The sequence below is a fragment of the Stigmatopora argus genome, chromosome 20 (genome assembly GCF_051989625.1).
Source record: "Stigmatopora argus isolate UIUO_Sarg chromosome 20, RoL_Sarg_1.0, whole genome shotgun sequence".
In the NCBI taxonomy this organism is placed as follows: domain Eukaryota; kingdom Metazoa; phylum Chordata; class Actinopteri; order Syngnathiformes; family Syngnathidae; genus Stigmatopora; species Stigmatopora argus.
Window position 1 is genome coordinate 6,620,794 of NC_135406.1, and position 26,827 is coordinate 6,647,620.

General features: G+C 42.0%; 2 non-coding genes and 1 pseudogene across 3 annotated transcripts in view; 1 reads left to right on the forward strand and 2 right to left on the reverse strand.

Moving 5' to 3' along the window:
- Window positions 1–5,042: 5,042 nt before the first annotated feature.
- LOC144065907 (uncharacterized) overlaps window positions 5,043–26,827 on the reverse strand; it is a 215,196-nt pseudogene continuing 193,411 nt past the window's right edge. The window contains exon 2 of the transcript XR_013297349.1: window positions 5,043–6,626. The product of XR_013297349.1 is annotated as an uncharacterized LOC144065907 (transcript). The remainder of the gene's footprint in view (window positions 6,627–26,827) is intronic.
- Window positions 16,119–16,309, reverse strand: LOC144066383 (U2 spliceosomal RNA). The gene has a single exon (XR_013297556.1). It is a non-coding gene; the product is annotated as a U2 spliceosomal RNA (small nuclear RNA).
- On the forward strand, window positions 17,593–17,674 carry trnal-uag (transfer RNA leucine (anticodon UAG)). Its single transcript has one exon. It is a non-coding gene; the product is annotated as a tRNA-Leu (tRNA).

Consider the following 26,827-nt stretch of genomic DNA (forward strand, 5'->3'; position numbering starts at 1 on the left):
ATGACATCAGTATTACTACAACCACATGGAACAAAGATGAAACCAGTAGCGTTCTACTCAAAACAACTGGACCCAGTTGCATCTGCTCTACCCCCATGTACTAGCAGTGTGCGCAGCAGCATTAGCCGTCCAGATGACAGCTGAACTTGTACTGTTCCATCCACTCACACTCCAAGTCCCTCATGAAGTGGATCTACTGATAACACGAACAAAAATGTCATTCCTGTCACCAGCAAGACACCTGGCCATTAGAGCCACATTGTTATCGCAACCCCATCTCACCATTAAGCGATGCAATATCATGAACCCAGCAACGTTAATACCAACTGAAGAAGACAGAGATCCACACCAATGTGATGAAAGAACCAACGAAGGCTGCAAAACAAGACCAGATCTAAAAGACACTCCTATTCCACACAGCACTTATGTATACGTAGATGGATCAGCATCCAAACCAGAACAAAGGAAAAATCAAGTAGGATTTGCAGTCGTTACAGACAACAAAGTCCTATGTGCAGAATAACTGCCATCTAATCTCTCATCTCAAACTGCAGAATTTATAGTATTAACAAAGGTCTAAAGGTCACCATTTATACAGACAGACAATATGCACACTCCACTCTACATGTATTTGCTGCACAATGGAATAGAAGAGGGATGAAAACATCCACAGGCAAATCAGTAGAACATGCCGAACTGCTGAAAAAAATTACTTAACGCAGTACTGCTTCCCAGCCACATAGCTGTATGCAAATGTAAGGCACATACTAAAAGCAGCGACAGGATCAGTAGAGGAAATGCTAGAGCAGATATAGCAGCACAAACACTTACTTCACAGTATACACAACAACAACAAAAATGAATCAATCCCAAAAACAGTATTACTTGGTATGCGAAACATTGCACCACAGAAATAAAAAGATGCATGGATACATGAAGGCGCAGAACAGTCTGCAGACGGCCTATACACAGCGAAAGGCCTACCGTGCTTACCAAAGAATTTATTCCGAATGGTAGCAAAATTGAGCCATGGAAAGTCTCATGTCGCAACAGGGGGGATGATGGACATGGCACAGCGTGTGTTCCATGTGCCAACAGGTCTAAATACCTACTTTAAAAATTTTGGTAGGAACTGTTTAACTTGTTGCAGACATTATGTGCAAGGTAACCTCAGGCCCAAACGAGGCCAATGCCCAAAAGGTACTGTTGGATTTATTATGGGATGTTTCTATATGTTTTGTAAGCATTTTTAATAAGTAATAAGGCTATGATGATGTTATAGATGTATGCATTTTAATTAATTTTGTATGAGTGTCTTTAATTTGAGACTGTGACAAACTCGAGGTCACCCCGCTGGCTCCAGCTTGTTGACATAACACCTCACCCTCCAAGGACTGTTACTGGGAGATAGCCCTCGCAACCCAGACACCCAGATGCAAGTTCGCAATGATCTACGAAGGACTCATAAATTGTTTTGTCTGGGGCGCCGGCAGTTTACCTTATAAAGAAATTATTATGCTATTATTATACTGCAAATTCTTACACAGGTGTTTTGGTTTCAATCTAATAATGGCAATTGTTTTGAATCAGATTACATTGAAATGTTTTCAGTTATGTGCGACTAAATACAGAGAAGAGGAGACTGCACGTCAGAAATGCTCAGGAACAAAGGCGCATTATGAGTGTGGCTCTTTGCAAGTTGTAACCAGATATGTGAAAGATGTCTTCCAATTTTAATTAAATATTACTAATAATGATTTAAAGGTATTAATCATTATTCCAACAGGTACCTACCCATTTGAAATTAAACACATGGATTTCATTGAATTATCCAGAAGCAACCAGTATAAATACTGTTTTGTCTTGATTGATTCAGTCTCAAAATGGACTGAAATAGTTCCTGCAAAATCACCAGACGCATTAACGGTGGCTAAAGCCATCTGTAAACACATAATCCCAGAGCATGGGATCCCCAGAATCATCTGGAGTGACAATGGAGCTTATTTTGTAAACAGCATAGTACAACACATGGCAAGACATCTAGGAATAAGTCTGAAAAAACACTGCTCGTACCATCCGCAAAGTGCAGGACTGGTAGAGAGAACGAATGGTATGATGAAACTAAGGCTCAAGAAAACCATGGAAGAGACAAAGAAGCCATGGCCAGAATGCCTATTACTGGTCAAAACATATATGAGGATAGTACCAACTAGCTCAGGGTTAACACCTTTTAGTTCATGGAAGGCCATTCCAACTTCCCCTATGGGAAGGTGAACCATGGCAAGAGACTAAGGGCGAGGCAGATCCACTCACAGATTATACATAAGAATATTGAGTATTATCTGTTTGGATTGGATTGGATAACTTTATTCATCCCATATTCGGGAAATTTCATTGTGACAGTAGCAGGAAGGGGGAATACAGATACAGAAAAAACACAGTTACAAGTTAGACAGTACAGTCGCAAAGGCCGCAGAACAACAAAGCAAAAGCACAAAGTACAAAGCAAATCAAAGTAAATGGGATCATTAAGAATCACCAAATCAAATCGCTAAGACAGAAAAGCAGCAAAAACACAAAACGAACAAGAGTGGGCGGAGCTACCGCCACCAGCTGCCACTTGAACGGCACCATCTTGGTTGCAGCAGTTTGTTCAACATTAAAATAAAAAATTTAAAAAAAAACACATTTGACTTCATATACCAACTGCCAGGTCTATTTACCGTATTTTCACGACTATCAGGCGCACTTAAAAGTCTTCAATATTCTCCAAAATAGACAGAGCGCCTAGTGTATGCGCCGAGTTCCAAAGCCTGACTGAGATTACTTCTGGCCGACACGCTGGTTGTATAGAGAAAAGGCAGACATGGGTGACGACAGCCATGCGGAAGTCTGCCAATGAGTGAAGGGTGTGCGTGTAAGAAGACGCTAAAGGCACGCCCCTAGCAGGTACCAGTATATAGTGTGGGTATGTGCATCATTGCAAAACAACTTCGGTTTGGTTTCTAAGGATCCCCGAAAATGAAAAAGAGACACGCTTACGAAGCTCAGTTCAAATTTCAAGCCATCAAATATGCAGAGGAACATGGGAATCAAGCAGCCGCGAGGGAATTTAAGATCAACAAATCCATGGTTCGCAAATGGAGGAAGCGGGAGAACGAGTTTCGGCAAGTCAAGAAGACGAAGCTGAGTTTCCGTGGAAACAAGCCAAGGTGGCCTGACTTGGAAGACCAACTGGAGCGGTGGATTCTTGATCAAAGTGCAGTTGGGAGAAACGTCTCCACAGTCACCATTCGACTGAGGGCAAAAGCACTAGCGTAAGAATTGAAAATTGAACATTTTCAAGGAGGTCCGTCTTGGTGCTTTCGCTTTATGAAACGACACCATCTATCCGTTAGAGCGAGGACAACCGTGGCACAGCAACTTCCAGCGGACTACATTGAAAAGCTAGCCATTTTCCGCACCTACTGCAGTAAGATTACCGACAAACGTATACAGCCTAACCACATAACCAACATGGACAAGATCCGGCTGACTTTTGACATCCCGGTGAACCACACTGTGGAGAAGAAGGGGACCAGCACGGTAGCGATACGCACAATGGGGCACGAGAAGTCAGCTTTTAGAGTCGTTCTTGGTTGTCATGCTAATGGTCAGAAACTACCACCTATTGTGATTTTGAAGCGAAAGACGCTGCCGAAAGAAAAGTTTCCAGCCGGCGTCATCGTGAAAGCAAACCAAAAGGGCTGGATGGACGAGCAGAAAATGAGAGATTGGCTAGGTGAGGTGTATGTTAAGAGACCGGATGGCTTTTTCCAAGCCTCGCCGTCACTCTTGATTTGCGACTCCATGCGTGCCCATCTCACAGCAGAGGTGAAAAACCAAGTCAAGCAAATGAACTCCGTGCTTGCCGTCATTCCCGGAGGTTTAACTAAAGAACTCCAACTGCTGGACATCGGCATCAACCGGGCGTTCAAAGTAAAGTTGCGAGCGGCATGGGAACATTGGATGATAGATGGCGAACACAGCTTTATGAAGAGTGGGAGGCCGCGCCGGGCTAGTTACGCCACTATTTGCAAATGGATTGTGGCCGCTTGGACAAACGTGTCTGCTTGCACTGTTGTTCGAGCTATTGCCAAAGCCGGCATCATTTCTGTGGAGGCACATGACAATATGAGTGACTCTGACAACGACGAGAGGGAACCCAGCGTTTTTGATGAATCATTTGCACAATTGTTCAATTTGGACACAGAAAACGAGGACTGATGGATTTGTGGGTGCTGATTGATCAAAAAACGTGAGTACAATGTAAAATGGCTAAATAAAGTACAACCAAACTCAATTTTGCTTCCGTTGATTTTTTAAAAACGTTTTTAGCGTGTGTTCGTATGTTTAAGCTGGCGTATGTTTTGCCATGCCTAGCTGGGTCCAATAATAAATACAGTGCGCCTTGTGTATGTGTCAAATACAGAAATAGCACCCGTTACTGAGACTGCGCCTAATAATACGGCCTTATAGTTGTGAAAATACTGTACATACAAATCAAATCAGTTTGTATAAATATAAAATTGGAATAGAACTACTCCAAAATGAAAAAAGTAAAGAATTTAGTTTACAAACCTAATAGAAAATTTGGAAGATTAAATGATATAAAACAACATTTTACTTGTTTTTCTCTCTTTTTCAAACTGAGACAAATTCACATCAGACTATATTTATCAACATGATTCAAAAATGACACGAAGGATTCTCGTCATTTTTGCCAATTAATAGATAATACACACACACATTTGTGTCTTTTAAGTCTTATGAATAAATCCTTGGCAACAAACTTAGTATTATGTATTATTAAGTATTTTTAACCAATGGGGGTTATTATGGGTATTTTTTAGGTATTCTTGTGATGTAATGTTGAACCACAAATTGAGCAAAGAAAGAGCTTTTCGCCAATGCGGGTTGTTAAGTCTTCTTTTCAGGTTCCCCTCTGTGAAAATGTTCGAAGATTAAATGGGCAGGAAATAAATTCTCAGCATTGTGGGTTCTCATGTGGCTTTTTAAATGGTGCTTTAGCGAGAAAGCTTTATCACAAATCAAGCACAAAAATGGTTTTTCACCAGTGTGGGTTCTTATGTGGGTTTTTACATTTTCCTGACGAGAAAAGCCTTGACCACAAACTGAGCACAAAAATGGTTTTTCACCAGTGTGGGTTATTGTGTGGACTTTAAAGTTTCCCTTCCGTGTAAATGCTTGACCACAAACCGAGCACGAAAACGGTTTTTCACCAGTGTGGGTTCTTGTGTGGGTTGTTAAGCTATCCTTGTGTGTGAATGTTTGACCACAAATTGAGCAGGAAAAAGGTTTTTCACCAGTATGTGTTCTTGTGTGCGTTTTTAAGCTTTCCTTGTGTGTGAATGTTTGGCTACAAAATGAGCACGAAAATGGTTTTTCACCCGTGTGGGATCTTGTGTGTATTTTTAAACTTCCTTTATCTGTGAATGCTTGACCACAAACCGAGCACGAAAAGGGTTTTTCACCAGTGTGGGTTCTCGTGTGGATTTTTAAGCTTACCTTGTGTGTGAATGTTTGACCACAAATTGAGCAGGAAAACGGTTTTTCACCAGTGTGGGTTCTTGTGTGCACTTTTAAGCTTCCCTTCTGTGTAAATGATTGACCACAAATTGAGCAGGCAAATGGTTTTTCGCCAGTGTGGGTTCTTGTGTGGACGATTAAGCCTTCCTTGTGAGTGAATGTTTGACCACAAATTGAGCACAAAAATGGCTTTTCACCAGTGTGGGTTCTCGTGTGGGTTTTTAAATTTCCCTTTTGTGTGAACGCCTGACCACATACTGTGCACAAAAATGGTTTTTCACCAGTGTGGCTTCTTATGTGTATTTTGAAAGCTCTTTTTTCTGTGAAGCGTCGGCCACAAAATGAGCACAAAAATGGTTTTTTACTAGTGTGGGTTCTTTTGTGTGTTTTTAGGTGGTGGTTTTGAGAAAAGGCTTGACCACAAACTGAGCACGAAAAGGGTTTTTTGCCAGTGTGGCTTCTCATATGTGTTTTCAAAGAAGACTTTTTCCCAAAAGTTTTCCCACACTGAAAGCATTTGCAAAGTTTGTTGCCACTGGGATTTTTCTTAACACCTTCACCGCCATCATCGTCAAAAAGCAAGTCGTCGCTATCTGATAAAGGAGCAATTAAATTTTCTGCTTCCCATCCTTCTATTGAGCCGCTGCCATGCGGAGGCTGCGCCCCTCCGCTGGCCCCACCCAGATCATCTTCACTCTTGAAAGGCTCACCAGTTGACCATTTGACACATTCCTCGTTTTTGATTGGAGGTTGCTCTTCTCTCATTTGGTGTTGAGGAAACTCTGGCTCTTCCTCTTTGTGTTTCTTGGTGTTTGCAGGCTCCACCTCTCCGCTGGCCACGCCCAGAACATCTTCCCTGTTCACAAATTCACCAAATGACCAGGTGAAATGATCTTTCTCCCTTTTGATTGGATGTTGCTCGTCTCCCATTTGTTTTTGAGGGAACACTGGCTCCTCCTCTTTGATTTGGGGGCGCTCAACTTCCCCTTCAAGGTCAACAGACTCCTGCCCATCAGCACCAAGATCATTTCTGAAACCTGCAAAGACACAAAGATAAATGATAAACCATTTTCCAATTATAAAATGACTGCATTTCTTGTTCACAGAAATGAAACCAAACCAAAGGCGCCATACATTCATTTCGTCACAATGCAGTACTTACTTCTGTAGTATTCTCGTCAACAGCAACATGAGTTGAAAACTGTTTATAGGTGCATTTTTCAAAGTAAGGGACTATTGGTCAGAAAAGTTTCTTCACTGGTGATGTCGCTCCTTAAAATTAGTCAAATCTTTTTTGGAGCCTTTTCACTGTAAACATTCTCTTTTATGTTTTAGATTTTAATGTAGTTAAAATGCTTTCACCAAAGGGGAGGCATTAAAAAAACATTATCTTTTATTCAGTAGCAGGTCTATTATTATTTGGGGGATTAATGAGATTGAAATAGAGCTATAGTCTGATTGGACACTCTAAATTGCCCCTAGGTATGAGTGTGAGCGTGATAGGTTGATTTTCTCCTAGTGCTCTGCGATTGGCTGGCCACCGTTTCAGGGTGTTCCTCGCCTCTGGCCCAAAGGCAGCTGGGATAGGCTGCAGCACCCCCTATACAAGATTTAGCATTTCAGAAAATGAATGAATGTTGGGATTAAAAACTGTGGGAGAAGCCCAACGTAGCCTCGGCAGCAAACCTCGACTGGGTAGATGGTGCATTTCCAGACAATTTTCTGGTACTCGGCTGTCAGATTCAAGTATTCAGCCTTCTTGCGCTCGAAGGTGGTCTCGATCCCCTCCACTGATGGTACTTTTAGTTCTATGAGGTGAAGCGCTTGTGCCTTGGAGGACCATACCTCAATGTCTGTGCGGAGTGATTTAGTGATGATCTCTGATGATAGTTAATATTCTATTTATTTATAATTTATAAGCTACATTTGAATTTTAGCATTAAATATGAAGTACTTTTGCAGGCCGCACCACGGAGTGGCAGTGGGCCAGATTTGGCCCTTGGGCCGCAACTTTGACACCTTTGTTTGAACGCTGCTCTCGTTGTTGTTTAGTGCATCTACATCTCTATTTTTTGAATTTTCAATTCACAGCATGCAAGTAAGTGTTATGTCACTCAAGCATGTGGCCGAAGGGTGTCAAACTCGGGTTTGTTCGCAGGCCGCATTAACATCAACTCGATTTCATGTGGGCCAGACCATTTTAGATATATTTAGATTATTTTTTTAAATTGGATTATAAGAACTGGATCAAAAACCCTAAATATTCCCTAATATTGCCCCAATATAGTTTTTTTTATTTAAATAATCAACTTTTTTTAAAATTATATTCAATATTAAAATGGAAAACCGAAAATATTTATATATATTTATTTTTAGATTTTACAAAATGCTTTTTGACCTAAAACACCAAAAGAAAAATGGATACAAAATTGCAGTTATTGATTTAAAAAGGGGAAAAACAGGAACTATAATAAACATCTATAATCTTCTTTTGAATTTGATCCTAAAACAGAAAGTTGGCACATGATTTATTTACTCGGGCCGCACAAAATGATGCGGCGGGACAGATTTGGTCCCCGGGCCGCCACCTTGACACCATGATGTAGCTAAAAATGGAGGGCGAGTAGCAGAAATGACTCTTAAACGCCTCTGGGGGGCGCTCGCGCGTTGCGTCATCAAGAAAAATACATTGTTTGTGATAAGGATACAATAAAAGGAAAGCTCCTGTTTTCTGCCGTTGTTAAGTATTAACACGCCTTGAGACTCATTCTTTCCCTCATTGAGTGGTTACATTTAAATGGAAATATAATGTATTACGTCTTTCTTCGAATGATGCTAGTGCAAATTCTTGAAAATGTACGTAAGCTACTATAGTGTCATGTCAAGAGAATACCTTTAAGGGAATATATGGAAATAAAAAGTGAACCCACCTTCTAGTCTACGAAGAACAACTTTCTCATGCGTTATGTGACAGACTGTCGATTGCTCGTGAGTTGAATGCTCCAGTTTGACCACAGAAAGTTCCTCCTGGAGCTTTGGCCGTTGTGTTCTGCCCGACATTTCCACACGTGAATTCTGATGATGGCGGCGGCTTTGTTAGCTGCTAGCTATGCTGAGCTAAAATAGCCAGGAAACCTACAACGAGTTCTTCGTCGACTTGTTCCTTTGATAGCTGCTAGCTAAGCTAAAGCATAAACAAGCACCTCGACGACTTGTTTAATTGATAGCTGCTAGCTATGCTGAGCTAAAATAGCCAGGAAACCTACAAGTTCTTCGTCGACCCTTTCCTTTGATAGCTGCTAGCTAAGCTAAAGCATAAACAAGCTCTTCGACGACTTGTTCATTTGATAGCTGCTAGCTAAATTAAGCTAAAGTATAAACAAGCTATTCGACGACTTGTTTCTTTGTTAGCTGCTAGCTGGACTAAGCTAAAGCATGTTTTGCTGATAAATAGTGATGGAACGAGCGACGCTAGTGCGTCAGCACTGTGCCGATAGCTCAAGAGAGAAATCCCGTATTGTTGTGTGTATTGCTTTAAGAAACAACTACGTGACTGATACAGAAAATGTATCGTTTGGCCAAAGTGTGTAGTATAAGGAAATAAACTTCATCAAAGTGTCGTGGGTCTGTTGGATGGACTTTTACGTAATTATTGATAATTCTAAAGAGTTTCCCCCAGTGTGGAATGATTTAGATCGTATCATGAACGATTTGTTCTGCGCATGCACTTTAAGCGTCGCCTCCTTTTTTAGCCGCAAGTGATTTATGTTCAATTTAGTTTTCAATTTAATTCAAACCTGCGCAATATATTTTTGCTAAAACCATGTCAGACCATTTGATGAATATTTATTTCCTATGTCCCACTCTCTTGCATTTATAAAGCGAATGCCATCGAAAGAAGTGACGCTTGATTCGCGCATGCGCAAAATTTGTCACTTAACTCAATCTATGCTTCGCCGGCGTGTCTAAAACTATCTACCTTACGGCCTTAAATATCCGTCAAAATCATTTTCAAGTCATCTAAGACCACATTGAAGCTTTAAAAATCGTTAAAAATCACTGCAGGAAACTTAAAAAGCCCAAGGGTGCATTAACGTCAACTCGATTTCATGTGGGCCGTACAATTTTAGATATAATATTTATTTATTTATAATATAAATGACAAATCAGACCCAGTCTCAACACCCCCACCACCACCCTGCAGCAATACACTGAAGTTCCGGGAACAGGAAGTGAGACTGGTAATGTGGTCTGTGAACATCAGGAAGGCTTCTGGCCCAGACAGCGTACCTGGGAAGGTGCTCAAAGCCTTTTCAATTGGTCCCTGCAACAATCCATCATTCCATCCTGTCTGAAATCTGCCACCACTATCCCTGTCCCCAAAAAGCCAAACATTGACAGCATGAATGATTATAAGCCTGTTGCACTCACGCCTGTGATCACGAAGTGCTTTGAAAAGTTGGTAGCCCGCCATATCAGGAATACAATCCCTCTCTCAGTTGACCCTCACCAGTTTGCTTATAGAGCAAACAGGTCCACTGAGGATGCTATTGCAATTGCTCTACATCAGTGGTTCCCAAACTGGGGGGCGCGCCCCCCTAGGGAGGCGTAAAGAGAATTACGCCGCCTGGCGACCACACTAATTTGGTGCTGGCCGTCATTTCGGCTGTATTTACAAAAGAAATCCTGCCGCTAAATGTTGGCGTCAACAGAGCATTCAAAGATAGACTGTGAACTATGTATATATATTATATATAATAACTCGGAGCTAGCCGTCATTCCCGGAGGCTTAAGAACTACAACCGCGGGACCCAGCGTTTTTGGAAGACTCATTTGGGCAATTATTTGATTCAGACACAGAAAATTAGGACTTTGATGAATTTGTGGGTGATGATGACGTGAGTAAGTTGTAAAATGTCCAAATAAAGCACTGCCGAACTCAGTTTTGCTTCCGTTGCCTTTTTAAAGCGTGTTTTTAGGGTGTGGGTGTAGCGTCTAAGAACTATATTTCCCAGCAGTCACTGCGCACCGGAACCCGAAAATAAGCTGCTTCCGGTAGCCAGCGCTATTGCGTTTCGATATTTAATCCATATATAATATATATGCGTCTAATGAAATGGTGCGTGCTTTGTGGGTCTAAAATACAGATATACCACTCGTTACTGACACTGCGGCGTAAAAAACGGTGCGCCAAATAGGCGTGAAAATACGGTAGTTTTTCAGTTATAATAGTTGTAGTAGTTATAGTAGTGTTTTGTTAATTTGTTGCTATTTTCACTTTGCAGAAATGTTTGGAGCAAAGAAAAGAAAGTACTCGGATGAATACATCAAGTATGGCTTCACTGTTACAGAGAGGAATGGAATTCACCGCCATCAGTGTGTCATATGCCATGCAGACCTTAGCAATGATGCCTTAAGACCTGGTCGTCTGGAGCGACATTTGATCACAAACCACGAAGCATTAAAAGAAAAGCCAAAGCAGTTCTTCACAGCCAAACTTGTATGAAGCTGGACTCAAGCGGTGTTTTTCATAAAGAAACGTGGAAACTAGCAGAAGCATCTTACGAACTGTCACTACTTATTGCAAAAGCAAAGAAGTCTCACTCTGTGGGGGAGACTCTTGTAAAACCTTGCATTTTGAGTGCTGCAAATACTGTGCTTGGGGAAGAAAACCAAAGAAAGTTATCAAAGATGTCCTTGTCAGATAACACAGTAAAGCGTCGTATTGCCGAACTTTCAGAAGACATAAAACAACAAGTTCTGGACAAAATAAAAGCATCTCATTTTTTTGCAATACAGTGTGATTAAACTACTGATGTTGCTAACCTCTGCCAGCTGCTTGTTTATTCACAATTTGTGGATGAAGGAACTGTGAAAAAGGGAATTCTTTTTTTCAGCAACACTGGAGACAACAGCAAAGGCTATCGATGTTTTTTCAAAAGTTGATGAGTTTTTCCAAGAGCATGGTCTTTCATGGGAACAAGTAGTCGTTGTTTGTACTGATGGTGCCCCAGCAATGATTGGATCTCGCTCTGGATTCGTAAAGCTGGCAAAGGAAAAAAATCCTGCTATAACTGGGACTCATTGTGTTATCCACAGACAAGCACTAGCAAGCAAAACTCTGCAAGGTAATCTACGCAGTGCCTTGAATTTGTCAATAAAAGTGGTGAATTTTGTAAAGAATAGCTCTTTGAATTCTGGGCTTTTTGCAGCTCTTTGCTCAGATCTGGGCACTGATTATAAGACTCTCCTGTTTCACACGGAAGTCCGCTGGCTTTCCAAGGGAAACATGCTGAGTCGTCTTTACAAGCTCAAGGATGGAGTGGAAATTTTCTTGCAGAGGCAGAAACAAGACAAACTGTATGAAGCATTCACAGAGGAAAACTTTCAGCTTTCACTAGCATACCTTGTGGACTTTTTTGAGGCTATCAACAACCTCAATTTGAAGTTACAAGGAAAAAGTACAAACATCATTGCACACTCTGATGTAATCAGAGCTTTCACTGAAAAAAATCTTTGGAAACGAAAAGTACAAGTTGGGAACTTTTCAATATTCTCACATCTCAATGAGCTCTTATCTGAGAAGAGAAAACTTGAGCAGTATGACTTCACAAAACAGGTTTTATCTCATCTCGATTCCCTTGCTGAGGAAGTTATGCGCTATTTTCCAGAGGTCACAATGGAGAATTCTCTTTGGACTTTGGTGCAGAATCCATTTAACACTGATGTGGAGTTGTTACTGGACTCACTGCAAGAGGAAGCCATCGATTTGAAATGTGACTCGAGCGCGAAAAGGGACTTTGAAACAATGAAGTTAGAAGAGTTTTGGTTGAAATATCTTCCAATGTACCCAAAAGTAGGTGAAGAAGCACTTCGTGTGATTCTTCCCTTTTCTTCAACTTATCTTTGTGAAGCAGGGTTTTCGGCTCTTGTTGTCCTGAAAACAAAACAGCGGAACCGACTTGATGTAGCAAATGACTTGCGTTGTGCGCTGTCATCCTTCAAACCTAGGATTTCTGATCTCGTGAGGAAGAAGCAACAACATCCATCTCATTAAATTAGTTCATAAAATTGTGCCTAGGTCTCATGAGTCTTTCCAAATATTATATGTAATGTTTTCAATTTATTTAGATTCTTAAAATTGCCAGTCAATTTTGCCAGTTTGCTAAAGTTTTTTTTCGCTCCCTTTCAACCAAATGTGTTTAGTTTACTTAGAAAAAATGTCTCTCTGGAATGTACTATTATTTGTTTGAGTGGCTTTCATTATTAAAATTTAATACAAACAGAGATCTGTTTTCCTGAACAATGCTAAGAAATAAATGCAATAAATAAAATAAGTTCACATGAGCAAAAGAGGAAGTGGGAGGGGGGGGGGCGTGCGGGTCTACTGGAAGCAAGAAGGGGGCGTCAGGTAAGATAGTTTGGGAACCACTCCTCTACATAGAGCACGTGAGGATGCTCTTCATTGACTATAGCTCAGCCTTCAACACCATAAAACCGGACATTCTGACTGACAAACTCTCCCACCTTGGACTATCCTCTTCAATCTGCTGCTGGATAAAGAACTTCTTGACCAACCGACCACAAACTGTTAGACTTGGTCCCCACCTCTCTTCCTCCATTACACTGAGCACTGGCTCCCCTCAAGGCATTGTACTGAGTCCTCTTCTGTACTCCCTGTACACACACGACTGTACACCAACCCACCAGTCTAACGCCATCATCAAATTTGCCGATGACACCACTGTGGTCGGACTCATCTCAGGAGGGGATGAGTCGGCCTACAGAGATGAAGTCAACAAACTGTCTCCGTGGTGCTCAGTGAACAATCTCACACTGAACACCACGGAAACTAAAGAAATAATCCTGGACTTTCGCAAACACGGCACAGATCTGGCCCCACTCCGCATAAATGGAGTATGTTTAGACAGGGTCCAGTATTTTAAATTCCTGGGGGTCCACGTCACGGATAAGCTCTCATGGTCTACAAACATCACGGCAGGAGTGAAGAAGGCTCAGAAATGACTCCATTTCCTCAGGGTACTTAGGAGGAACAACTTGGACACCAAGCTTCTGATAACCTTCTATAGAACCACTGTAGAGAGCATCCTGGCGTACGGCATCACAGTGTGGTACGCTGGAAGCATGGCGGCAGACAAAAAAGCCATGCAGAAAGTGATTAACACTGCCCAGAGGATTGTCGGCTGCTCTCTGCCCTCACTGGAAGACATTGCCAGCCCTTGTTACCTCAGCAGAGCCAGGAACATCATAGGGGACCCATACCACCCTGGTCACAATCTGTTCCAGCTGCTGCCCTCTGGCAGACGCTATAGGTCCCACAAAGTACGGACAAATAGGCTTAAGGACAGTTTTTTTCCCCACATCCATCAGAACTCTAAATTTGCGGTAACACAACACACATTCCCTTCTGAGGTAATATGAAAAGATGTTTGGGTGGTGATCTGCCTCCTACTAGCTGACTGAAGGTAAGTGAAAGACAGTGAGAGGTAAGTGACCTGTATCCATAACAGCAGAATGCCAAATTACAAGTCCGTAACTATCACTTATTTAGGTCTTTTGCCGAGTAAATGCACCTTATGGAGAAGCACTACCAATTTCGTCATACGCAGTTTCTGGGTGTGATGACAAGTAGGCTTTTGTTGTTGATGATGACGACAGGGCCTATGTCTGATGATGATGATGATGATTATTATTATTATTATTATTATTATTATTATTATTATTATTATTATTATTATTATTATTATTAAATGGAATTTATCTTCTTCTCTGCTGGCCTAAGAAATATCTGAATCATATATTTTATTTTGTCCATTAATGCTTCCAGATGTGTGTTTTCATATTGAAGCATTTAACCAATCACATTTCAGCCATTATTTGTTGCCAGGGTCAGAAATCTTCCTCAAGGCCTTCACAATCAGTTCTGCGGGCTCTGCTGCATTAAACAAGCATCAACAAGACTGTTGCTTTAACCAATCAGAATTCGATTTGGTGACAACAAGGCCATTTCGCAGGCATAGGGATACATCATCGCTTTCACCAACTATGATTGGCTAGTAGGCGGCCCTAGGCCAAAGTGAGCCAGCCAGAGATCGCAAACTCCACCCACAATGGCTGACGGAGGAAAATAAATAGGTTTGGTGGCAGATTTGCTCACAAAGCTATTTTCCAGACTGACTTTTCCAGAAAAAAAATGGACATCATTAAGAAAGGGCAGTCAACTCCGAAGCAAGCAAGCCTGTTACAGCCGGGAAAATGGTGTGTGCGCCACTTTCAGTGCGCTAACTTAGCTGCACAAGCAAATATATTGTTGTGTTGATTTAAAGCCATTTTCAAAACGGACTATGCCGGAAATATGACAGGACAGGCTCGACTTTCATCATTAGCTTCGATGGTGATAGGAAAGAAGGAAGAAAGAAAGAAAGGAGGATGGATATTGTGTACAGTTAAAAAGATTTTTTGGTGAGTATAATATGGCTATATTCCTAAATATTTTATTTCAATTGTGGGCCCAGTTCTGAAATCTGAAAAGCTCCAGTGTTTATATTTAAGCTCCAGTGTTTGTATTTAATCACTAAATGCTGCTAGGATGTGGATTTTACCCCAGTTAGATTTTTGCCGTTTCGCCATTGACGTCCATTGCTGTCTTTTCCCGGGAAAAATCACCCCCCTGGCCTGGTTGTAATGTCTCAAAAGCTCCAGTATTTCTATTCAATCAATAAATGATGCTAGGAAGTGGATTTTACCTAATTTTAGTGCATTTTTTGTCATTTCACGTATGGACGTATCAACGTTCATCGCTGTCTTTTTACCAAGGAAATGATACTCCGGGCCCGGTTCTGATGTCTAAAAAGGTCCAGTATTTGTATTTAATCAATAAATGCGGTTTTTGGCTGGATTTTACCCCATTTTCCGGCAATGTTTGCCCATACGCCATTGACGTTCATCGCTGTCTTTTCCCGGGAAAATCACCCGCTGGCCTGGTTTTAATGTCTAAAAAGCTCCAGTATTTGTATTTAATCATGAAATGCTGCTAGGAAGTGGATTTTACCGCATTTTTGTGCATTAATTTATTGATAATTTTTTTATGTGTCGCAGCTGTAGCTGCAGTAGAGGTTGAAGGCACTACCAGAAAATGCACCACCCGCCACTGATATATCCTCAATACGACGCTATCTTGGGGAAAAAATGTATGCTGAATGCAGTCAATGTGGCGCTTTGCTTTCATATTACAGCAAAAAGAGCGGCACCTCGACGCTGAGCAGGCATTTAAACAAGCTGTACTGTCAAAAATGATGATCGTCAATCAATATATTATTATATCAAATGTGAATGTTTATACAGTCTTGTTTAACTTAGATTTTGTAACAAAAGAAAGGCTTTAATTTGTTAATTTAAATCACCCCTCATCCTCATGAATAATATATGAAATTTCAGATTCGCTTCTGTCGTTTCAATCATTAAACTTAGGAACTTCAAGAGTTAGTATATGTATTTTGACAAATAGAGGGGTTTGCATCTCTCATGGAGATACTGCAATACCAGGATGATGCGTGGAGTGGAAGGATCAAGCTCCTATTCCATCACCTAGTCCCAAATATCAATTTAATATATGGTCCCCATTTAGGAGACATAACAGATATTAAACAGATAAGAACAGATACTACACTTGATCTTAGTCAAAAGGCCGGGAAGCGATATTCCTTAAACAGGCGCAAAGGACGACTTCATTCCAGATAATTCAACCTAAAGTAGTGGAAACACACGTCGGATGTCAATAGTAACATACATTTACATATACAACAAACTACAACGACACACGTTTAGTGTGATAACAGGGAAACTCATCTCATCCCATTTTCTGAACCGCTTTATCCTCATTAGGGTTTGCAGGGGGTGCTGGAGCCAATCCCAGCTGTCTCCGGGCCAGAGGCGGGGGACACCCTGAATCGGTGGCCAGCCGATCGCAGGGCACAAGGAGACGGACAACCATGCACTCTCACACCCATACCTAGGGGCAATTTAGCGTGTCCAATCAGCCTACCATGCATGTTTTTCGGAATGTGGGAGGAAACCCACACAGGAAGAACATGCAAACTCCACACAGGTGGACGCTACCTGGATTGCTGCACTTGTCATAAAGCGAATTGGACGAGATTGATTTTGTTCTTTTTCATACCAACCTGCACAACCCCCCCTGGTGGAATTATATTTGTCATAAAAAGGAATTATTAACATTTAGGCATAATGGAATTAGATTGTGTGCAAATATATTATAAAAAGGGGGAATGTCAGGATTATTTCATATTATAAGTTTGCTTGCAACAAAGAATATGCTTTGCTTTACCATTAAACTTACTTTGCTATCTTTGCTTAAAGTAAAATGATGTATAAATGCTTTGCTCCTGATAACCTAAGTTAGACTAAACAAAGAGAAGCCAAACGCCTTGGACTGCTTGGAGCGGACTAAACAAAGATGATCCAGAACACCTTGAACTGCACCTGCATCCACCACAGACACACCCATAAGACTTCCAGACCTTCAATTGTCACCTCAATGGGAGAGCCTTGGCTCCGACTTCCATCGCAGCGAACCCCAAATCTGGCCTCTTGTTGGAACTTTTCAATTCCAAAAGGGGGACTAAAGGGTGCATTTGAAACGTAAGAAAGTTCAGTACCATAAAAACACGTACAGAACTCTGCCTAGCATGCATCACCATCAGCAAAACTGCCCATAACCACAGCGTCAATGGCTCCCAGTCCCCAGCTGTCTACAGGGTTGTGTCAGCATGAAGATAACCCTGGGCCTCCCATGGATAAACTGTCTTCTTCCCATCTGGACCCTCAATGAGATAGAAGCCATTATTTGTATCGCATTGACAGTCACATAGTGCTATGTTTATTAAAGTTGTCACATTTCTGCCTGTTTTCATTCATTAGCTCTTGAACCATTTGGACCAACATGCGAGTGAAGAACACTAAGGTGGTGTGGCCGAGCGGTCCAAGGCGCTGGATTTAGGCTCCAGTCTCTCAGGAGGCGTGGGTTCGAATCCCACCACTGCCATTAACTCATGGGCTGATTATTGTTCTTTCACCAATTTTGTTATACGCAGCTGTGTATGATGACAATAAAGGCTTTTGATTTGACTTTTTGAACAATCAACAGACTTTTACTCTTCAGGCGGTATGGAAGATGAATGAATGATCATGCAAATTGCTGCTCTACTTGTGAAAAATTCAGGTTACGAAACATCTTCTGGAACCAATTATTTTCTAAAGTAGATGTAACACTGCATTGGTTCATCATGGTATGAAATTCCTTTATCTTAGATCCATCTAGTGCAGGGGTGTCCAAACTATTCCACAAAGGGCCGCAGTGGGTGCGGGTTTTCATTCCAACCCATCAAGATGACACCTTTTCACCAATCGGGTGTCCTACAAGTGCAATCAGTGGATTGCAGTCAGGTGCTTCTTGTTTTCTTCAGAAATCTCATTGGTCAAAATGTCTGTGCTGGATCGGTTGGAACAAAAACTTGCACCCACAGCGGCCCTCGAGGACCGGTTTGGCCATCCCTGATCTAGTGGATGTATAGCACAACCCCAACCACCACCACTACTACTACTACTACTACTACCACCACCACTACTACTACTACTACCACCACTACTACTACTACTACCACCACTACTACTACTACTACTACAACTACTACTACTACAACTACTACTACTACTACCACTACTACTACCACTACTACTACTACTACCACTACTACTACTACTACCATTACTACTACTACCACTACTACTACTACTACTACCACTACTACTACTACTACCAGTACTACTACTACTTCTACTACTACTACCAGTTCTACTACTACTACTACCACTACTACTACTAATACTACTACTACTACCACTACCACTACTACTACTACTACTACTACTGCGCCGTATATGTGCATAATATATAAAACCAATTTTAATAAAAGCCATTCTTTGAAGGTGCGGCTTTTATGTTGATATTAGTACACATACACGACACCCTCTGATCTCGCCGCCAGGTGGTCACGTGGTTCACGCCGGCCCAGATAGTTCCAAACACAACCAGCCCTGCAGTGTATTTCTAAAGGGACGGAGAGCAACAATTGCCACATTTCATGGTAAAAACACCTGACTTTGTTAAATGAAGTAGTGATAAAGTACCATGTAATATGTCAATTGAATGATCAATTAACACTTGATTATAAACCCACTGCTTAGTTCATGAATGTTTTAACTTATATTACTCTGAAGATGAGATTTTTCTGTAAACAGGTTCCAGATGTTTGCTTCCCATTTTTAACTTTGTATTTTAAAAAAAAATCTATTTGGTATTCAGATTTTCAAAGCATCATTTTGTTAGAGATTATAAAAATATGATTTGTAGAGAAGTGCTATTTTGTTCTAGTTGTATTTTGAGTTGTGCCTTTGTTCAGACCTTTTTTGTTTTGTAGTCACACTAGTGAGACACCTTATTCCTATTCTATTCGTGGTAAAAAAAAATCAGGGCACCATGTGACTCCACACTGTTTTCATTAGTACTGTTTCACCAGATTTAATTCACCTATGAAGTTACATGCCTCGATCCTAGGCCTTCCTACATGCCCGGTCAAAAAAAATCACAATTTATTTTACTTGTCTTTTTTTATTACTTTGATACTGCTGAAAAATCTGCTCTGCAGGCATACAAATCTAGAATATACTTTTTACTTCATGCTGATGTAATCAATTGTCACTTTTCATGGGCAATATTTGAAGCAAATGACCAACAATGCAAGGAATTAAATATAATTAAGCAATTATAGATTTTTAATCATTGGAATTAATATTGCAAAATATAACTATAGCTCTATAGCTATCGTAAATTAAGGTGTGTTGTTGGAATTATGTTTAAAAAGTGCCTTCTAAATTATAGACCCCTTCAAGGATTTTTCTAATTTCCATTACTATTTATTTCAAATGTGCAGAAAGTCCAACTCCCTAAAACAAAAGAGCACACACATTTAAAACACATAATAAAAGTAGCTCCCATTTGTCAATACCACAAATCAATTTCACACAAAAACTCAATTCACATATAATAATCCTCTTTAAAAAAAAAAGTAAAACCCAGTAAATACGCTTCCTGTGTTCAATGAGTACTGTTGTGTTCAATAGATTCAGTTTTTCATTGAGTTACTTTAACTTGTACTATTAGAAAACTACTCTTGTTTCTCTTTAAATCAAACTAATCTTTCTTTCACCTTTTAAGATTTCTGTGCATGAGTGTCGAGTCTAGTGTGGCCGAGTGGCCCAAGGTGCTTGATTAAGCTCGAGTCTCTCAGGGGTGTGGGGTCAAATCCCACCACTGCCAATTGATTATTCTGCCAAATTCTGTCATTGACAACTTCAGACCTATTGGATTACATGTATATACCCTGAGCCTTTACCATGCATGCATGGTGCTCTTGCTTTTTGGATGGAATTAGATTTTATACATCCTTTAACTCAGGGGTCCCCAAACTTTTTCCTGTGAGGGCCACATAACTTTTCCCTTCTCCGATGGGGGGCCGGTGTCAGTTTGTAACAGAAAAAGTGTGACGATCGATCGTAGGGGAGCTTACATTTTTTATTGTTTTCCAGAAAGCCACACATAACCAAATAACCCTTTCCAGGTTATTTACAGAAAAAAAGTCAGGAAACAAATAATAACACTATTAATGAAATAAATAATAACTAAATAACCCTCTCTGAGTTCTTCACAGAAAAAACAGGAAATAACACTATTTATGAAATAAATAATAACTAAATAACTCCCTCTGGGTTCTTCATAGAAAAAAAAAGCCATGGAACATTAACTTTCTGTTGTGCCATACACAATCTTCTCCCTTTGCTCTGAAGTTTATGCACGACACCACAACCGTCATTACAGAATCCCACGTCAACATTTTGCAGCACAGTGCTTGCTGGTGAATTCGGCAGTGGACTCGTAGCGGGGCGGTGACACCCCTTTTTTCCAACTCCTGGTTCATGCGTCCCATTATTAGACCGCAAGTTTCGGCCACCATGCTAGGAGCCCCGTCAGTCGTGATGCTAGCTAGCTTTGACCAGTCCAGGTCCAACTTCTCCATGGTTTGGCACACTTTGTCAAAAATATCCTCTCCCGTTGTAGTCCCTTTGAGAATTTGGAGGGCTGCCAGATCCTAGCAAATCTCAAAGTTTGCGCTAACTCCACGAATAAAAATGAGCAGTTGCGGTGTGTCTTGCACGTCCGTGCTTTCATCCAGTGCTAATGAAAAAAAGTCAAATTCTTTCGTCTTCTGCTGCAGCTGGGCATATACATTACTCCCGATTTATTCAACATGTCTGGTCATTGTACTCACCGACAGACTTACGGCATTAAATGCATCTTTCTTCTCGGGACAGACTTCCTCCACGACAACATCCATACATTTCTTAAAAAACTCTCCGTCAGTGAAAGGCTTACCGTTGCTTGCTATCAGTTTAGCAACCCGAAAGCTGGCCCAAACGGATGCCTGGTTCAGCTGAGCTTGGCGTAGAAATGTAGTCTGCTGAGATAATAGTCCAACTTTTAGCTTTGAGAGTTTGTCTGCTCGTATTTGGCCTTGCACACTATCGTACTTGTCTTTGTGACGGGATTCATAGTGCCGGCGAAGATTGTATTCTTTGAATACTGCCACCGTCTCTTGACAGATGAGACAAACAGCCTTTTCTTTGCATTGAAAAAAATAATAATCGTTTGTCCACTGCAGGTTAAATACCCTGCATTCTGAATCAATTTTTCTCTTAACTCACCTTTTCGCCATTATTCCGTTCTCAAACGAGTCCAGATGTCTCGCTAACACTCTGCTCGCGCATGCAACGGTGGAAGTGCCCCATGCATCAAAGGGAAACACTCTCCCCGCGCATGTCACCAAAGAAGCAATGCGAAGGCCCGCTTCACTGGGATGATTTGTGGACTCAGCAGGGGTGCAATGAACCAAACACAAGATTAAAACGTCCCAGTCTTCAAGGCCAAATAGGAAAAAAATCCGATAGCGTATCTGGTATTGTTCAGAGGGCCGGCCCAAATGTGCCGGCGGGCCGTAGCGGCACTGGCTCGCAATTCCCTCTTTGTAATATTTCTGGTCGCAACTCTCTCTCTCTCATAGGTGCTGTTCAAAGCGGTTGCAACCAGAGCCATTTCAACGAGGGAGTTGCGAGCCGGTCTTTATGAGCAGCGGAGCGATTGCTAAAATGTACTACAAGACTATTTCTCGTTGGCATTTGTGTGAATCATTTTCGGAATACAGACGCTCCCCTACTTACGAACATACGATTTACGAACAACGGTACATACAAACATGTCTGCAAATTGCGTTTATGTCGAAAAATGTTCGTAAGTTCGATTTTGTATTTTTTTCCGAGTAGTGCTTCTTTCCGCCGCTAATACACCTGGCGCTGTGAGGGCTCAGCTCACCCGGCATCTACCTTCTTCGTTGCAATGCGGAAGTGCGTGAACGTATCTCCAGTGCGCAAAGAACCTTTTTCATTTGTATCATTAAATATCTCGTGCATCCATTATTGAATATGGTTGGGAAAAAGCGAAAGGCTTCTATTGAGGGAGTTGCAAGGAAGAGGCAAGCCATTTCATTTGAAACGAGTGACAATAATAACGAAGCTTGATGCCCGTGAGAGTGGTGAGCGTTGCACATATACAACTTGAATCGTTCGACCATCAGTACCATTTATAAACAGAAAGATCGAGCAGCAGGACCCAAATATTGAACGTTGCACAAAGTTTGCAAATCAATTGAATGATGCCATACAGTGCTACCGCATCATTTATGATGAAAAAAGAAGAAAACTGTGCAATCGTCGTTAGATCGCTTCTTTCGGACAGTTTCTAACACATAAATCTCTCTCTCTCTCTCTCTATATATATATATACAGTACTGTAAATATTCTCTCCATTTTATTAAATGTTTTTTTCAGTACAAACCAATGCATGTTACTTATACAAGCCTTAAACATACAAATGCACTTATATAAACCTTATACCAATATACTTATATAGGCCTTGAACATAAATTGTAATACAAAATATAGCACTGAATCAACTTACAAACAAATTCAACTTATGAACAATCGCTCGGAACCTAACTCGTTCGTAAGTAGGGGAGCGTCTGTATTTTGAAGGGAATACGTAGTACAACAGCAAACAGCCCATCGATAGCGAACGTGAGGGTGGAGGCGTGGCAAACCGCCAACCCGGAAAACGAAGGTAACAAAAGATTACAACAAAATTAGATTTCAGTTTTGTGTAAAGTTACATTAAACGTATGTTTGAGTGTCTGTATATATTAATCCAAGTTAATTTAAATTTGTTTGTTCCGTTTTACGAGTGCGTTGTCGTGGGAAAAAAAACGAACCCCCCCCCCCCACACGCCCCCAAAAGTCTCTGTCTCCCGTCGGCGAAATCTGCCCAATTTTAGTTAGATTAAACACATTTTATTACTATTAAACTACTAGTTATGTGTTACTTTGTTAATAGATGGCTAATTAGAAGAAATAAAACATTTTTTCCAATCCAATATCCTGTTTTTGGTGTTTTTTCAGAGAGTTGGAACGAATTAATGTGTTTCCCATTCATTTCAATGGGAAACGTCCGCTGGAGTTACGAGAATCTCATCATACGATCTCAGTCCCGGAACGGATTAAGATCGTATGTCGAGGTACCACTGTATATATATATGTATATGTATGTATGTGTGTATGTGTGTATGTGTGTGTATGTGTGTGTATGTGTGTGTATGTGTGTGTATGTGTGTGTATGTGTGTGTATGTGTGTGTATGTGTGTGTATGTGTGTGTATGTGTGTGTATGTGTGTGTATGTGTGTGTATGTGTGTGTGTGTATGTGTGTGTATGTGTATGTGTGTATGTGTATGTGTGTATGTGTGTGTGTATGTGTGTGTGTATGTGTGTGTGTATGTGTATGTGTGTATGTGTATGTGTATGTGTATGTGTATGTGTATGTGTATGTGTATGTGTGTGTGTGTGTGTATGTGTGTGTGTATGTGTGTGTGTGTGTATGTGTGTATGTGTGTATGTGTGTATGTGTGTATGTGTGTATGTGTGTATGTGTGTATGTGTGTATGTGTGTATGTGTGTATGTGTGTATGTGTGTATGTGTGTATGTGTGTATGTGTGTATGTGTGTATGTGTGTGTGTGTGTATGTGTGTATGTGTGTGTGTGTGTGTGTGTGTGTGTATGTGTGTGTGTGTGTATGTGTGTATGTGTGTATGTGTGTATGTGTGTATGTGTGTATGTATGTATATATGTATATATATATATATATATATATATATATATATATATGAAGAATGTAGTTTACAAAGCTAATAGAAAATTCTGAAGATTAAATGAAATAAAACAAAATTTGACTTGTTTTTCTCTTTTTCAAACAGAGACAAATTCACAGCAGACAAATTATATCAACATGATTCAAAAATGACACGGGGGATTCTCGTCATTTTTGCCAATTAATAGATAACATACACACATACACGTTTGTTTCTTTTAAGTCTTATGAATAAATCCTTGGCAACAAACTTAGTATTATGAATTAATAAGTATTTTTAACCAATGTGTTCAATTCAATTCAATTCAATTCAATTCAATTTATTTGGCAAAAAAAAAGCACTAGGCTAAGGGCCATGTAACAAGACACAAGAAATGTGCAACAAACGCGGTGTAGTCACTGGTTCACGGCCAAAAAGTCATCCAGAGCCCGCTTGAACTGGGCGACCGTCGGCTTCTCGACCACACCCTGCGGAAGCCGGTTCCAAGGACCGGCGATGCGCACTGAAAAAGCCGCCTTCCGCCGATTCAACCGGAACCCGCGAGGGTACAGCTTCCACGGATGACCCCTCAGACCACGATCAGGTGCGGGCGTGAAGAAGAGGTCGCGGGGCACGCTGTAGATGCCGTGGAGGATGTTGTAGGCCAGTATTAGGTCCCCTCGCAGACGCCTAGCCTCAAGGGTCGGCAGGTTGAGTCGCTGGCATCTTTCCTCGTAGGACAATAGCCTGAGGCCGCGGACCATCCTCGTTGCAAGCCTCTGGACCCGCTCCAGATGCTGGATGTCCTTGGCGAGGTACGGTGATGCGGCTTGGATCCCATACTCGAGAATGGGCCTCACCAGGGAAACATACAACGGAAGGAAGATGTCTGCTGTGATGACGGCAAAGGACCAGAACATTAGGAACAGAACTCCGCGAGCTTTGTTGGCTGCTTGGATGCATTGGGCCGTTGGTTTGAACGTGTCGTCGACAATGATGCCCAGATCTTTGCACCGTTGAGTTCGTTCCAGTTCCAGGCGTCCCGGTTCAAAGTCAAGAGGTGAATCAGGAGGAGCCCCAATAGCCAGATGACTGCATTTCGTGATATTGAGCCGCAGGTCCCACAGGTTCGACCAACTCCACACATGATGAAGGCACCTACGCAGGTCCTCGTAGTCGCTCCGGGGAGCAACGAGCTTCACATCATCGGCGAAGAGGAGAACCCGCTGGGAGATGTGCTCTGGCAGGTCGTTTACAAACACCACGAACAGCAGTGGTCCAAGAACGGAGCCTTGGGGGACACCGCTGGGGGCGTTGTGAGTCTCTGAAAGTATGCCATTGACTTGTACTTGAAAGGTGCGGCCAGCCAAAAACGCATCAATCCACCTCACGACCGCTGGGTGAATCGCATACGCTTCCAACTTGCGGAGTAGCAAGCGATGGTTGACCGAGTCAAACGCCTTGGCGAAGTCCAGGAAGACCAGGTCGGCAATTTGTCGATCGTCCATTAATTGAGTGACCCATTCCTCCATCATCAGCAAGTTGGTGAGGCAGGATCTGTTGGACACGAATCCATGCTGACTATCGGAGATCGCCGCTGTGATCTGGAGATGGGCCATCATGGACGTTTTGATAATTGATTCTAACATTTTGCAGATTACTGAAGTGAGGGAGACCGGTCGGTAATTCAACGGGTCCTCTCGGTCTCCTTTCTTGTAGATAGGGCAGATGACGGCCCGTCTCCAGTCTTCGGGGACTTCACCTGATTGCAAGGACAGTGTGAAGAGATATGCGAGGGGAAGTGCTATGGTCGGAGCGAGTGCCTGGAGGACCCTCGGGTGAATACCATCCGGACCATGGCTTTTAGTGGCGTCCAGACACATCAAGGCTCGGTAGACTTCAGGAGGTGTAATGGCAACTGCAGGCATTGGGGGAACATCCCGAGCAAATGGGGGTGCTGGTCGCCCATCATCGGCTTTGTAAATGCCTGCGAACACCCTAGCAAAAAGAGAGCTTTGCCCCTCTGCATCCGTGACACCGACTCCATCAGCATCCCTGAGTTTAACCACTTGATTGTGCAGACGTTTGTTGGCTTGAACATGGGCGAAGAAGCGCTTGGGGTTTGCACGAGATGACTGCGCCAACCTCAGCTCATACTTGCTCCGCTCTTGCCTTTCAGTGAACACTGCCCTATTTCGTTGCTGCTTATAGACCTCATATGCAGCTGCCGTGCCTCGTTCCTGGAATTCGCGCCAAGCAACGTCTCTGAGAGTCCGTTCCCGCTTCACCTTTTGCGTCGCCCAGGGTTTGTGCTTCTGGTGCCGTGGCATCGACAATGGTACTGAGCGCTCAGTCACCCGGAGTATGGACTGTTTGAACAATGCCCACAGCTCGCCGACTGAAGTGATCTCCATGAAGGAAGCCCAGTCAACAGCCTCGGAAGCCTCCTCCAGTGCGTGATGATTCAGGGTAGCAAACCTTCTCTTCGGAAGCATCACGCTCTGTAAGGCCGGAATTGTTGCGTGCCAGTTGAACTTGAGCACCGCATGGTCAGACATGGAGAGCGGCGGGAGGATGATGAGAGACGATACCGACGACGGGTAGCACGTGAGTACCAGGTCCAGAAGAGACGGGCGTTGGTTACTGCGGAAGCGTGTCGGAGCTGCAACATGCTGTGTTAAAAAGCAGTTATCAACTGTGTCGAGGAGTGCCTGGTCGAACCGGTCGGCTGATGAGCAGACGACATCGCTCCAGTCTATTGATGGTGCGTTGAAGTCGCCAACAATAAGGCAGTCCTGGTGTGATGAGACCGAGCGAATTGCACTGATTACGTGGTTGTCGTCTTCGGC